The sequence below is a fragment of the Falco punctatus genome, assembly GCF_963210335.1.
Source record: "Falco punctatus genome assembly, chromosome: 1".
Taxonomy (NCBI): Eukaryota; Metazoa; Chordata; class Aves; order Falconiformes; family Falconidae; genus Falco; species Falco punctatus.
Window position 1 is genome coordinate 40,929,575 of NC_137580.1, and position 14,907 is coordinate 40,944,481.

Sequence of the window (14,907 nt, forward strand, 5' to 3'; positions counted from 1 at the left end):
ACTATTATAGCAACTAATTAAGAACAATACACCAGGGATACTGACACTTCTGGCTGCTGGCTGGATCTCTGATGCTTTTTCTCACTGCCCTAGCTTGTGTGAGTGTTCACAGGAATACTGCATGAATAGATCTTCAGGCAAGAAAAATATTTGGTCCATCCAGCTGCACAGAGGAGGCTGAAAAGATAGGACCTAATGGTTCAAAATCAAGAAGACAGACCAAAAAAAGTCCAAACAAGATACTTTAACAATCCAAGAATTTCTAAGTCGGTATTCCTGAGGTCTGAATGTGCTGGTCGGTCTATCCTGCTGATCCCAAATGAGATATAGATACTCTTGGCCACAGCAGATTTTCAGATTGTTCACAGCTTTTGCTGTATCTGCAATCCTGTCATTTTGTGGTTTTGATGGAAATCTGCTACCCTCCAGCTGTCTGTTGCTGGATTACAGTCTCCAGCTGCATTTCTCACTGGAGCACCAGCTCTGGCGTGAGCAAGCCCAGAGCTCTGCAATGATGTTTCCACGTGTGTTCAATGGCCAAGCTAGCTGGAACCCCCAGGTCAGTCTGTGCAATTTGGAACTGCATCCTGGTGAGGCTTTTGGTGGTCTTAATATGTATTAGAAGCTTGTGACAGGTCATGAGCCTGCTTTTCCAAGGACAAAGAGGACTGCTTTGTGCCTTTGGAGCAAGCTACCCATGCAGAGCTTTGTTTGTGCAGTGTTGAATTAATTTGGTGGCACTGTCCCCTTGCTAGATCCCAAAGCACCCCTCTTATTTCAGGAGACCTGTCTTCTATTGAAGATACCATCTTCAACGGTCCAAACACTGGAAGACCATGCATGATTTCCCTGTGATTCTATGGGTAGCTTAGGGAAAGCATCCCATCTGGGCAGTCTGGTGCTCCACGAGCTGCTCATGGTCAGAAGACCAAGGACCCCTGTAAGTATCAGTGGAAAACTGAAATGAATTAGTTTGCATCCCCACCCCATCTCCCAGTGAGGTGACAACTGATGCCACCAGTGCCATGGACTGCAGGGCAGCTGCGAAGGGCAGCCTGAAGCATGTCTAACGCCCATGGAGGAGGGGCTGAGAGGACTTCCTCTGGCTATGGTTGTGCTTGTAGGGCTTTATCCAGAGGACATGAAGAGTACACTGCCTTTTGTCCTGAGCTGGGAATGGGCTTCTTTGGGTTTTTACCATTTTGCTCCATCCACCCACCCACCCACCCACCCATCCCTCCATAAATAACTCACTCCTTTCTAGTGCCCCAGGGCATCTCTATTTCAGTGGCTGGTGAGGTGCTGCCTCTCTAAAGGGAGAGCTGGTATCTATCATTAACATGCTCCTTGTTTCCTGTTATTATAAAACTTTGTCTTTAATTACTGATAACTCTGCCAGACTTTACTTTTTCTCCAGGCTGGCTGGCTGCCTGCAGACTGAAATGTTTTTGGAAAAATTCAGCTAAAATAATTCAGCATTTTGCAAAAGTGAGATTAGAAGAAAAAAAATGTTTTGCCCCTGTTGGGTGGAGAGGGAAGCTTCCAGCTGTTTTCTGCAGCTGTTTTGTTCCTCATGCATCAGAGGGAGGCCTGAAATCAGGGCAATCAGAGGGGGGAATGTCCTTGCATTTGCTATACCAACAGTACTTCCCAAGGATGGGGTTCTGTCCTTGAGCAGATCTCTTCCTTGTCTGGCAGCAAACCATCTTCTCTGTTGGCCACATGCCTGTTGCAACCTCCTCCTGGCATAGCAAGGCTGCTTCTTCCTGCAATGCTCAGTCAGGGAAAAGGAAGAAAGGACTGTAGGCTTAACATGAAAGCTTTCAACATCTTCCTAAAATTCCTTTTCAGTCCTGGAAAAGTTTGTAATACATTCATTCTATAAAGCCAGTGCTTCCTCCCTCCCTAAGGTTCAATCCAGTAGAAGCAACTTTGCTTTCTGGGGCAATGACCTGGCATTCCTGGGTCATCCCTGTGGGGCTGGTGGATTTAGCAGAGGACCTCCAAGAGACTGGGGCTCTTCTGGCACCGCAGCTAGGGGTAGGTGGGATATCCCAATCCTACACAATTGGACCGCTACACAATTCAACCAAGCCCTGGTGTCTTGATCTATCTCCTGTAGTGGTAGGACTGGACTGTAATGCTATGCCAGGATGAGTACACAGGCTGTGACCTTCATCTGGTTCTTCATTTTATCTCCTCTTCTACTTTATAAAATCATTTTGCTTCTCATGCTGGGACTGCTTAACTATGTGGTTGCACTTCTGGTACACATCAAAAGTCTCAGTGTGATTGTCCAGCTTGCTTTTCCCAGGAGATGCATCAGCTCATCCAGAAGATTAATAAGGCATGATTTTCCTTTGCTGGAACTGACCCCCAAACCATGAACCCTCAAAATCCCCCACCACTACCTTTGTGGAGATGGGGCAGAAGCTGCAAACCAGGGATGTCACCAAGAAACCCTCCATACCCTTCTCTTCCTCCACCCTGAGCTGAGAGGCAGATGGGGCTCCTGCAGAGGCTGGATCTGCGTTAAACTTGACATTGGAATTGCTTCACCATAGAGCAGTGGCTCTTTCTTACCATGCTGTCTCACACAGGTTGGGATTGTGCTTGTACAGAAAGTTGTAAGAGGAAAAGCTGGGCTTGTTCCAGGTTCTTTACTCTCTGATGTGTGGTTTGGGGCTGTCCATGCAAATTCTCTACCAGTTTGCCTAGATGGGGGTTCTGTCTTCCCAGACCTTGGCTAGAAGGAACCAGGATCCTGCTTCCATGCTGCTCACAGAACTCTTCATTAAATTTGCTTTATTTTTTATTTCTGCAGATGTTAACCTCACCTTTCCTTTTAGCTGAATAACTGTTGTTTCTGGTGGCTTTCATGGCATGTAGGAGAAGGTGTGAACGCTGGCACAGGTTGCCCAGAGCAGCTGTGGATGCCCCATCCCTGGCAGTGTCCAAGGCCAGGCTGGACGGGGCTTGGAGCAACCTGGGCTGGTGGGAGGTGTCCCTGCCCATGGCAGGGGGGTGGAACTAGATGGCCTTTAGAGGTCCCTTCCAACCCAAACCATGCCACGATGCCATGGCTCTATGAATTCACCACACTCCTGTCTTTGCATGGTGCTGTGGGTTGCACCGGGACACTGGAGGACCAGAGAAAGGCTGAGACATGCCGTGGCCATCCCTCCTGCTCCTCCGTCACAGGATGTCTCGTGTGGCACTTCTGAGCTGACCCTAGGTGGCTGTCCCTGTGCCCTCTGGTACAAGGGGCTCGTGCTTTGCAGTGGGGTGCACAGACAGCTGTGCAAATAACCCAGCTAGACTCCAGCTTACACTGCGAAATCAAAGTGAATTTTGGGGCTGAGTCAAACCATGTAAATAAACAGAAGAACCCCCTCCACTGAAAACAGAGACTGTTAAAAAAGAAACAAGGAAATCGGACCCAAACTGAAAGAGTTGTTTTGCTTTTGTTTCTAGCCTTAGCTTTGTTTTGATTTAGTACTGCTGGTGTGAATAAGCTGTGGCAGATGTTGACTTTTCTGAACACCTCCCCCACTTTTGTGTATTTTTTCTTCTTTTTTTCATCTGGCCAGAATGATTTGCCAAGTTCATGGTTTCTTCTGGCCACTTAAATCCACATTTTACAGTGGAAATGGTAGTTTGAGGGAGACGCTGTTACCTTAGGGTGTGATGGCTCATGTAGGACACTTGTGCAAGCACAGGGTCGCAGAGCTGTCTTAGCTCTTGGTCTCCAGGTGCTGGTCTGGGAGGGTGTGCATGTCCCTTTGGTCCTCTGGTCATATCAACCAGCCCCTTGCAAATGGTGACATGAGCTTCTCCATGGCCCAGGTGTCCCTGGTGGGCAGCTGCATCCCACCCCAGAGCCTGCTGGGACTGCCCGGCTTTGCAATTCATGTTCTTCATTTCAGTACCCCTGAGGGGACACGTCACAGGGCCTGAGGCACGACCTCCCCCTCTTTTCAGATGACCTTAATGAAAGACAACGGGAAAGAAGGTTGAAATGGTGGGCCGTGGTGGTTTACAATGACATTTCTGTGTTGCAGGATAATGAATATATGTGGGTAGCCTTGCTAATTTATAATAAGGTCTGGAAAAAACATGGTCATTTTGGTTTTGCAGTTGACTTGAAGGAAGGAAGGAAAAAAAGGATTTGGCAACAAGGGTGGTCTCCTGAAGTCTTGGCCATGGCATTTGGCCTAACCTTAATTAGGTCTGAGGCTGCCTCTGGCAAGAGGAACAAAATCCTTAAAACAGATTTCACTCGACCCAGTCTTGGCTGAGATGTGGATTTGGGGTCTTGGGTTTTTGAAATGAATGATTGTGTGGGTCAGAGAATCAGAATCGTTTACATTGGAAAGGACCTTTATGACCATCGAGTCCAACCATTAACCCAGCACGGCCAAGGCCACCACTGAACCATGTCCCCAGGCATCACAGCTATGTGTTTTTTGAACACCCCCAGGGACAGTGACTGTCCCCCGCCCCCGGGCAGCCTGTGCCAGCGCCTGCCAGCCCTTTCGGTGCAGAATGTTCCCTCACACCCAATCTCACCCTCCCCTGGCGCAACGTGAGGCCGTTTGCTCTCGTCCTGTTGCTGGTTCCTGGGGAGCAGAGACCGACCCCCCCGGCTACAGCCTCCTGCCAGGCCGTTGCAGAGCCACCGGGTCCCCCCCAGCCCCCTTCTCTCCAGGCTGACCCCCCTGCCCCCCCAGGCTGGTGCCCCAGCCCCTGCCCCAGCCCCTGCCCGGCTCTGGACACGCTCCAGCCCCTCAGTGTCTGTCTGGCCGTGAGGGGCCCAACACTGAGCCCAGGCCCCGCGGGGCGGCCCCACCGGTGCCCAGGGCAGGGGGACAGGCGCTGCCCCGGCCCTGCCGGCCACACCGTTCTGGGCATTCACATTGGTCCTTCAGGTTCTCCTTGTTCTTTGCCTATCTGTCCTTCACCATCTCTTTCCAGAGCACATTGTGAGAGCTGAGTGATGAAGCTTCACAATACCTAGATGTTAATGCAAAGGTGATCGTTGCGCCCTGGCTGCAGAAAGGCAGTCCACCTGAAAGGGGACATCTGACCACACGACTGTGCCCCACACCGCTGTGCCATGGTCTGGCTGTTGCACGACGCTTGGAAATTGTAGCAGCATCTGAAGGAGGCTGGAGGTAACTGTACTTCAGAAAGGTCCCAGGGGCTCGTGGTTAATGACACAGCCCTCACTGCAAATGCTGGTGGGTCACTAATAACAAAGAGCTGACAGGACCTTGCCTTGTTTTGCCATGGAAGGCAGGACCTCCAGCGGTCCAGCAACCTCGTTTCCCTGCCCCAGGATAGTGAGGGTCCAGAGCACGTCGCCTGTATGGAAAGGCTGAAGGCATTAAACGTTAGCTATAAAGACCATTGCCCACCCTGTGGGCTCTCACCAGGGTGGGCCCAGTCCTAAACTCTGCTGAGCCCCCTGGAGCTTTGCATAAATTTAGATCCAGATGTGGATCTCCACCGCTGTCTCCCTTGGCTGCATCAATATGACATGGCGTCTGGGCTGGACGTTGCAGGTCCCTTGCAACTGAAATATTCTATTCTATTTATTTCTGATACTCAGGTAGAAACATGCTGGCAGCTTTTGACACCTGGCCTGAGCACTTTCCTTGGACCACATCCAGGTGCCCATTCCCCTGCTGGCTGGCAGCTCTAGCCCTGCCTCAGGAATTTGTGCCTTTCAGCTCTTTACACCACATCACGCCGTGGGCCCTGCTGGCCAGGAGACGGTAAGACAAGATGTTTTCTCCAGCTGTTCTCTGAGCCAGCAGCCGAGCAAGAATACATGGACACTTTCTGGTCCTGGCTGGTTTCTCCAAGCCTGGACGAATTATTTCAGTTCTCTGGGTTTGCATTTAACAGGTGCTCTGGAATGCTGATATGAAGGGGGAAAAGCCAACAGAATGCACTTGCTTTGCTGCCGGTGAGTGCCCACCACATAACCCACAACAAGTTCAAGGACTTCAGGTGCAGGGCACGGTGGCAACATGCCAGGGAGTGGAGGGAGATGGAGAAGGCTCATTGCTGGTGATCTCCTCCAGCCCTGCTGTCCTGTGATGTTTCAGGCTTAACAGGAGAAGTAAAGTGATGGGAAATGTGGAAAAAGGGTAGGGCAGCAGCAGATGAGCAGAGGGGCCATGGCTGATGCAGAAAGGCAGAAACCAAAATCACATCTGGAGAGGACCCTGCCAGCACCCCCATCTGCCTGCCAGCCAGAAATGTCAGGTGTGAGGCCAGGAGGGGATAAGAAAAGACACTGGCCTGTTGGATATAGCCCTGACAGAGAGGGAAACTGAGGCAAGGTGCCCTGACTTGCTGGGTGGTTTTTGCTGGGTGTTTTGCTACTTCTGTGAAGTACTGCTTGGTCAGGGTGTTCTGAGGGAAAGCTCCCTTCCAGGCTTTGGGCTGGGGCTTGCTGCAGGGTTAGCAGGAACCCAATGTGGATTTAAATAAACCCCACGATCTCCAACAAGAGCAGAGTAAGCAGTTTCCCAGCTCTGCGAGCTGTTCTCAGCAGCAACTGCACAAGGTAGACACTGCATGATTTGCTTTCCAGCATCTCTCTTTGGGCAAACCAATGAAGGCTGGGGCAGTGGGAGCAGGTAGCACTTCACCTGCAGAAGAAAATGACCCAGATGCATGGCTGAAATTTTTCTTTCATGCAACCAGATCAGAGCATGCCCTCACAGCCCAAGTATATCTCAGCTCTTGTTCCATGCTGCCGGGTAAACAGGATGTTGATATAATTAGCTTTCCTGTCATCAACCCTATAGTAGCTGTAAAGTGGAAAAACCCCTTTTGGCAGTATTAGGCCATTTCGTTAGGGAAAGATCCAGTGTCTGATTTCAGCCCCCTTGTCTCTTCTCCTTTCAAACTGCAGGTGGGACATTCCAGCCGTCTCCTGCTTCCCCTCTTTAACACTTTGCCTTCCTCCCCATCCCTGTTTGAACCCAGGAGGTGGGAGAAAAGACATATGGAGCTTGGCATAGGGGAAAAAAATATGGCTTGGAACACAATTTCTGAGAGGGTGGCTTTGGGCTCTCCCTATGGAGAGCATCTCTGCCATGTGATGAGCTGCCGCCAGCCTCTGCTACTGCTGGAGAGAAGGTGGGTGCTTGTGGGACAGAGGAGCAGACCTCCTGGCCCATTGCCAATGATTTATATAGGAATGCGGGGATGGTGGGAACAAGGGGCCCTGCAAATACCTCAGATCTGGGAAGAAACAGTCTGTGTGTCCTAAAGGAAAGGTTGAACTTTGAATCCTTCTCCCAGGGAGCTAAAACACCCCAAAGTGTTGGTACGATGGCTACTGCAAATGCAACAAGAATAATTGAAATCTGAAATAAAGCAGCAAAACTGAACCCAAAAAATCCTCATGCACATAACATTGCATTTTAGGAGGATGGAAAACGGGATGTTCGCAGGACATCAAACCTTCCCCAAGTCCCCGGAGCTGGGAAAGGCAATGTATCCTGTTGAGATACGTATCTATACATTGTGTAATTTTCTGGGGGAAGGAAGACAGGTCTGTCCAAATATTCCTGACTGGCTGACGCCTGGAGGCAGTGGGTAGAGCCCTGTGCTGGGAAGGCTTGCAGAGTCATGCGTATGTGTGCACAGCTTCCCAGTTATGTCCTTGGCTTGTGGCTAGACTGGGGTGGGAAAGGGACAAAATCAAGCAGGATGAAAGCTCCTGGGTGGCCAAAACCTTGTTTTGGGCCAGGAAGAAGCATCTCAACCCTGGACACAAGACTGAGTGGAGACTAGTTGGTAGCAAACATGGCATGGCAGAGAAGGGGCTGATGCCAGCCAAGATCTCACCTGCTTGTGGAGTGAGGAGGCTGGGACTTGGTGGGCTCTGATGTCCCTCACTTTCTGTATGGAGATTGGGTTCCAAAGGATTTACTGCCCTCAGACCTGCTCCTTACATGACTTCTCCTTGTGGGAGCACTGCATTGCTATAAGCGTGGTGATGTGTTACCTGGGTAGGGATGTGCTGCACTGGCACAAGCATGTTACTTGCTGGGTAGTGACACCTTCAAGAGGGGAACCACAGTGCTAAATTGATGCACTTCTCAGCCTGCCTGTAAAAAGGGTCTTGCTCAAGCCCATGCTCTGCCATGTCCCCCATTGCTGGCGCATAAATGTGCTTTTGGGCCAAACTTCAGCCAAGTTCTGGGTCCTCCAGACCCTGGTGCATTAATGGTGTCCAAGGTCTTTCTCATCCAGGTTGAAGGGCAGAGTTTGAAGCCAGGGTGAGTGACCGATGCAGCCTGTCCATGAAGGCTGTCCTGGCCTGGGTTCACCCATAGCATGATGGAAATTGCATGAATTGCACTTTCAGTCTGCAGGAGTCTGCCTTGGGCTTGCTTTCGCCTTGCAGCTCGGGCAGAGCCTTGTCTGTGGCTCAGCACTGCCGCAAGTCCTGCCCTTTCTCGAAACACGAGGAGCCAGTTGACCTTGACAGCTCAGTGCTCTCTTTCTTTATTTTCCTTGCAGAGACATCCCTCAGGGTTTTCCCAAGCTAGATTAAAACCAGAGCGCCCTTGGATTACAAAACACAGCCACAGTCACATCTTTTTCCTACGCTATTTTCCTACACCCTTCCCTACCAACTCTCCCCAGCACAGGCAGACCAGCTGGAGCCACTGGCACTAAAAAAGCATCCAGGACCCAGCAGCCACCCGTCGGCTCCCAGCCAGACAAGAAACTTGAGCTGGGCTCAGGAGCTGTGGGGGAGAAGCAGCAGCCAAATTTTTGGATGTTCAGGCTGGGTTCACCAGGAGGTCTCTGAAGAAGGGTGTTGTAGAGAGGCTTCCAAGCACTGTGGTGAGTGACCCAGGTAGCTGTGGGTAAACCTGGTCTTTCTACTCCTGCGTTGCCACAGAATTTTGTGTCCTGGTGGGTTTTCCATCCCTCCTAGAGATGAAAATCTCCTGAGGAAACGTCAGCTACAAACATGTCCTGAGCTGCTTTAGGTAAAACCTGGTGTCTCACCATCATCAGTGTGTCCTTCTGAAAACAAGAAAAGTGTTACTGGGTGCAGTCCACTTTGGGTAATTACCTCCTGATGGCCAAATTCTTTATTTATTTGCTGGCCAAGCATCTTGCAGCGTTCCGATATGCAGGGAAGATGTGTTAAGGCCCACACCACCGGTGGCTGCAATTTGAGAGGAGGGTGAACATCTCAGCTCAGAATGATAACTGTGAAAAAGGGGAGGGAGGTGGAAGGAAGCTTGTGACCATAATAGAGTGCAAGAGTCTGGACCAAATAAGTAGGTCTCAGTTGGGTGGTGCCCCCAGTCTGAGATGGTGGCTTTCACCCTGGCTTTGCAACTTGAGCAAGAAGAGCAGGGGAAGTCTATGGAGTCTCCTGTCAGCAGGAGACCAGGTTCAGAGTCTGTCTGCTATGGAGGCTCTTACTTGAAAAGCCAGGACATTGCAGCTGGACAAAATGCAGTTGTTAGCGGGACAAGGAGCAGTTTGTGCTGCAAGGTACTCAGCACTACCTCATTTACTTCATTTTTGCTTGTCTTCTTTCAAATCAAGTCCCTTCCTTTCAGCTAGGTCCTAGAGCACCCCAACACTGAGTTCATTTTTCCCCAGCATCTGGACAGGGCTGAACCCAGACATCACTATCACTTGAACCCACTCCTTTTGCCTTCCTAAAGCACAGGGGCCACCCAAGCGTTTGCTGCTTGCCGGCCAGCCCAGTGCCGGCAGGACCCCATGGCAGGGTCAGTGAGCTGGAAGGCAGATGGATGGAGCCTTCCTTTCCAATGACCAGATCCCTCTCTTGGGGTGGGAAGCTGCAATGTGGAGAAAGCAAAGAGGCTTCCAGAAGCAGGCTGGTATGGATCAGGTTAGCTGGGCACTGCCAGCTGCATGGGTGCCGATGGGCTACAGGAATTACCTTGAAGACCTCTGTGCACACTGTCTCCAGAATATCCTGATCCAGAGGGTACTTCCATGTCTGCACTGCTGAGTTTTGCCAAGGCTGTTTAAGATGAACGTCCCTCGCAGCAGTCCCTGCCTCTCCATAGCTGCCTCTTACTGGAGGGGGTTGGAGAAGACATGTTGCTGCTTCTCGGCTGCTTCAGAGGAAAGCCCAGTGACATCCACTAAGCTGATGATGAAGGTGGTTTAACACATCATATTGTGGGAGCTGGCTGTAATGGGCTGAGTGGACATGCATCTCCTTTGCCAGCGTCTGTGAGGTCTGGCAGCATCCATAACATCAACTTACGTGCTCTCACGTCCCACCTGCAGTGTCTGATGCCTGCACATCCTGGGACAAAGGAAAATTGAGACTGTGTGAACACACCAGCCCTGAGCCCCAGCGGGCTTTGCCAGGTGGAGCTGAGCCTTGCCTGGCTCCTGCCAGAGGAGATGAGAGGGGAAAGATTGCTGGTAAATAGCCTTCCTGCCCCTGAATTTCCAGGCTTAGGTTGTGGACGTTATCAGAAGAAAGGAGTGATGGGTGAATGGTAGTGAGGCTTCGCAGGAGGGGAAGGTTTGGCATCTTCCTGGCTGTGTCTTCTCTATGTGAAGGTTTCCTCTCCCTCCCTCCAAAGCAACCGGTTCCCCCGTGCCCTGGATGGCTCAGAGCTTCTTGCCCTTCCAGCATTAGGCTCACTCTGGATTTGAGCTTGAGCCAGCAACGTGCCCTTGCTGCAAAGGCGGCCAGAGGTGTCCTGGGCTGCGTCAGACAAAGCGGTGCCAGCAGGCCGAGGGAGGTGATCCTTCCTCTCTGCTCGGTGCTGGTGAGGCCACACCTGGAGCGCTGGGACCAGTGCTGGGCTCCCCAGTACAAGAGAGACAGGGACAGGCTGGAGAGAGTCCAGCGAAGGGACCGGAGCATCTCTGCTGTGAGGAAAGGCTGAGGGAGCTGGGGCTGCTCAGCCTGGAGAGGAGAAGGCTCGGGGTGGATCTCGGAGTCTATGAACACCTGCAGGGAGGGTGCCAGGAGGACAGAGCCAGGCTCTTGCCGGTGGTGCCCAGTGACGGGACCAGGGGCCGTGGGCACAAACTGAGACCCAGGAGGGTCCCTCTGAACATCAGGAAACACGTTTTGAGTGTGCGAGGGTGACTGAGCAGTGGCACAGGTTGCCCAGGGAGGTTGTGGAGTCTCCATCCTTGGAGATATTAGAAAGCCACGTGGACACAGTCCTAGGCAGCCAGCTCTGAGCAGCCCTGTTGGGCTAGGGGGGTTGGACCAGATGATCTCCAGATGCCCCTTCCAATCTCAACCACTCTGGGATTCTGCGCTTCTGTTTAGGCTTTAGTAGTTTGAGGAAGCAGGAGGCAGCCCATAGAAGGAGGTCTGGAGATCCTCATGGCGAAAAGAGGAGGATCCCAGGGCAGACAGTTTCTCATTACCTCTTGAGTGTTGCTGATTTCTGGCTGGGACAAAGCAGAGCTTTGGGGTTCTGGAGGGTGATGGACAGCCAGGCCAGCCCCAAGACCCTGCCACAAACAAAGCCCTTCAAGTATGAGGCCTGCAGGTTCACCTGCCCCCTCTTCTTCAGCAGGTCCTGCATGAGCCAGGGTTTACAGCTTGATCTGCAGAGTCTGTACTTGCCAAGGGTAACTCCAGCTGCTGGGTCCTTGGTGCTGGTGTTTCTGTTTGTTTTGGCTTCTGGCAGATGCTCCACAACCTGCAATGAGCCAGCTTCGCCCAGGGCTTGTAATGGCAGGCAAGGGATCTGAAAGGAGAGGGATCCCCCATTCAGATTGCTGATAGCGACAGCCAGGGCGGAGGGGGGGGGGTGGTCATTTGTGTCACTGCCAGCCAGATGGGTGCAGTCTGCAGGATGGTGGGAGCTGCCCGCAGGCTGGCTCAGGTGGGCTGTTTATGTCCATGCGGGGTGGTCACTGATCCCACCCTTCCCATGTGCTTGCAGACAGGACCTGGACTACCACCTCCTCCACCAACGTCCTCAAAAAGGATCTGGTGCCTTCTCCCCTCTGTATATCCTGTCTGTTGTCCATTGAAACCAGAGGCACCATGTGCTCCAGTGGCTTCAGGCCAGGTCTGCGCATTTGGCAGTGACTCCATGTGGGTCTGCAAGAATGAAGAGTAAAGCCCAGCTCCATGCAAGGGGAGTAGCCTCCTGCTTCTGTCATGCTGATTCCTGAATTACCTCACCTTACCAGTGAAATGCAGAAGTCATCCTGGCCAGATGTGAGCTGGGACCAGAGGTCACATGCTGCTTTTTTCCTTGAAAACTCTTTCACTGGTTTTCAAAGCCCCAAGGGGTCCCTAAGATACTTGTTTGCCACCTTATGAATCAAAAGAGGACTTGGCTTAGGTGATGGGGAGTGGGGCTTGATTCTGCCCCTTCCCATTGCTTGTGTCCCTGGAGTGGGAAGTCATAACATATCTCAATGCTATGAAGACTTCTGGGACAGCTCACACGGCCATGGCATTTGCTTTGTGCATCAGTAGAAGAGTTTAGCTCACTGTGAGATCTCCATTGCTGTCTTGCACAGCCAAGGTCTTTTGAAGGACTGACAAGCCCCTTGGTGGTAATGTCACAACCCACGAACCTTCCTGCGGACACGGATGCTTCACATTGATGCTTGCATGGGAACTGACCTTTCCTAAAGCTGAATTTAGAATCAGTTTTTAGTGTAAATGCATAAAAAGAAGATTGTCTTCCTTCCTTGGGTGGGACTCTTTCCCCTTCAGCCACATGCCTTTGTTTGCTCATGGGTATTCATGTTCAGAAGAGATAATATCCCCAAAATCATCGGTTGGCGTCAGAGCAGAATAGTTTCCCTGCTGGGCTGCAGTAAAACAAGGCACTTTTGAATATAAAATGTCAGGATTTCTAAGCTCCTTAACTTCCAGTTGCATTACCCACTAATTAGATGATTTCCACACTTCAAAGGGTGATAAAAAGATGACGCAGGCTTGTGGTCTGCAAAAGTCTTCTGGACTAATATGGCACTGCTTGCTTAAGGGTCTTGAACACTTCAATGAGAGGACATTATGCAAGCCCTGGAGCTGGAAGAGCAATGCTGAAAGGATCCCCCCCCCCCAAAAAAAAAAAAAAAAAAAAAAAGAAAAAAAAAAAAAGAATGAAATCAGCAGGAGGTATGAAGGAGGATGTTTACAGTCTGTGAAAACAAGATATCTGAGTATTTCTGAGGTAAAGTGTCACCTTTATGGCTGAATCACCATTGCTGAAACATTCAGCTCATGTGGCTATACAGTTGTAACCCACAGGAATGAGGGTCTGTTCAGCTACCCACACACAAGTATCTTCTGCCATTGGAGACATCCTTAGTGTCAGGGCTCTGCGGGCACTAATAATCCTTAATGGCCATGATCAGCCTCACCTGTGGGCCCTGAAGCTCTATTTAAGCTCAACCTGGGGCATTCAGGTGTTGTTTGAGGTGTTTTAGAAGAGTGGTGGTCTGTAGCTTGCCTATGAGCTTCTTTTTAGCTGTATGAAGACCTAGGTTTTTTTTATGTCTCTTAAGTGTATGCAGGTCTTCACTGAAGTGTAAGAGCCTGCAGTATCTTCTGGTCCTTGTTTCCTGGGCATAACCAGCCCTGTGCTAGCATCTCTGAGCATGTGTGTGCAGGAACCAGAAGCCAAGTGAGGCATTTGGCTCATGACCTGGGGTGCCTAAGGGTAGAGATATCACTGCACTGGGTCTGAATGTACCAAGGTAGGTGTGTTGCTCTTTGAGATGCCTGACAGTATTCCAAGCTTTCACAGAGCGCTGGCTGGGACAAGGCAGACCTTCTCACTTCTCAACCAGCAAAGTGGGGAGGCAGGTCTAAAGCATCTCCAAGGGCACTAGATGTCTGAGTGACTGAATGGTGTTCCAGCCAGTTAAGACTGCTTCCAGCTGGAACTTCAAATTGGTCCCAATGGGATGTAGGTGGGTAGTGTCCTCAGACCAGCACATACTCTGCATCTTTCCTCTTCCCCTCTCATCTCCCAGCTGCTGGCCTTCACTGTGTTGCCATTATCTTGCTTGCTGTATCTATGGGATGATGCTGCCAGCAGCCCTCTGGGGCTTTGCGTGGTGGCACACTGTCCTTTCCTTGTGGATCCCCCTCCCTGACTACAGAAGGTTGGCAGATACAGAAGGTTGGGCTGACAGTGTTGCAAGATAAAGACACAATGGGAAAGACAGATTTATCGTGCCTTGCTCCTCACGGCTGAGATTCAGTCTGCCAACGCCTCTGGCCTGGTCATGCCTGGATCTTGCATCTTCTCAAGATCTTGCTAAGGTCTTTTTTTTCTGCTCCAGCATCCCAAGTGTTGTAAAATCCAGCTGCTTGATCTGCTCTATGGCCAACAGCTGTGTGGCCCACAGGGTCCCGAAACAAGAGCAGAGCTGAGGAAGGCTGGCCAGAAGACCAGCTCCATACTCTCTGGGTTGGGATCAGAAGCACTGTGACTTTGCAGGCTGCCACCCAAAGCTGAACCAGGGCCATGCTCCTGTCACCAGGATGATGGTTTAAGTTCGGGGTTTGTAGTGTAAGGTAGTCCAGCTGAATTCTGCCTGCTTTGGGATTAATTCCCTGAAAGTGGCACATAGCTCAAACAGTAGCTGTCCGTTATGAGCACCAAGAAGGCAGATGTTTGCAGCAGGGCAGTTAGCAAACCTTGGGGCTTGAGGGCAGTAGGATACTTGTCTCTTAGGATAGATGGTGCTGGTGCCTTTGTCCTTCTGACCACTTTGCACAGTGCAGTTCAGAGCCACGGGTAGGTATGGCTCCACCTGATGAGGCTTTCCCACTGCTGGAAGCCATGAGAGACCTCATCTACAGGAGCTTTCTCTCGACCTCTGCCACTAAGTGACACAGCTTGTGTCCTGCAGTTCAAGCCTGTATAA

At 51.1% G+C, this 14,907-nt stretch overlaps 1 protein-coding gene across 1 annotated transcript in view; it reads right to left on the minus strand.

Annotated features, from left to right (window-relative positions):
• The window catches only part of RNF24 (ring finger protein 24), a 101,684-nt gene that overhangs the window by 50,477 nt on the left and 36,300 nt on the right, over nt 1–14,907 (minus strand). The window contains exon 1 of the mRNA XM_080396872.1: nt 1–14,907. This exon is cut by the window's left edge and continues 16,957 nt beyond it; it is cut by the window's right edge and continues 36,300 nt beyond it. The gene's annotated coding sequence lies outside the window, so the exon portion shown is untranslated.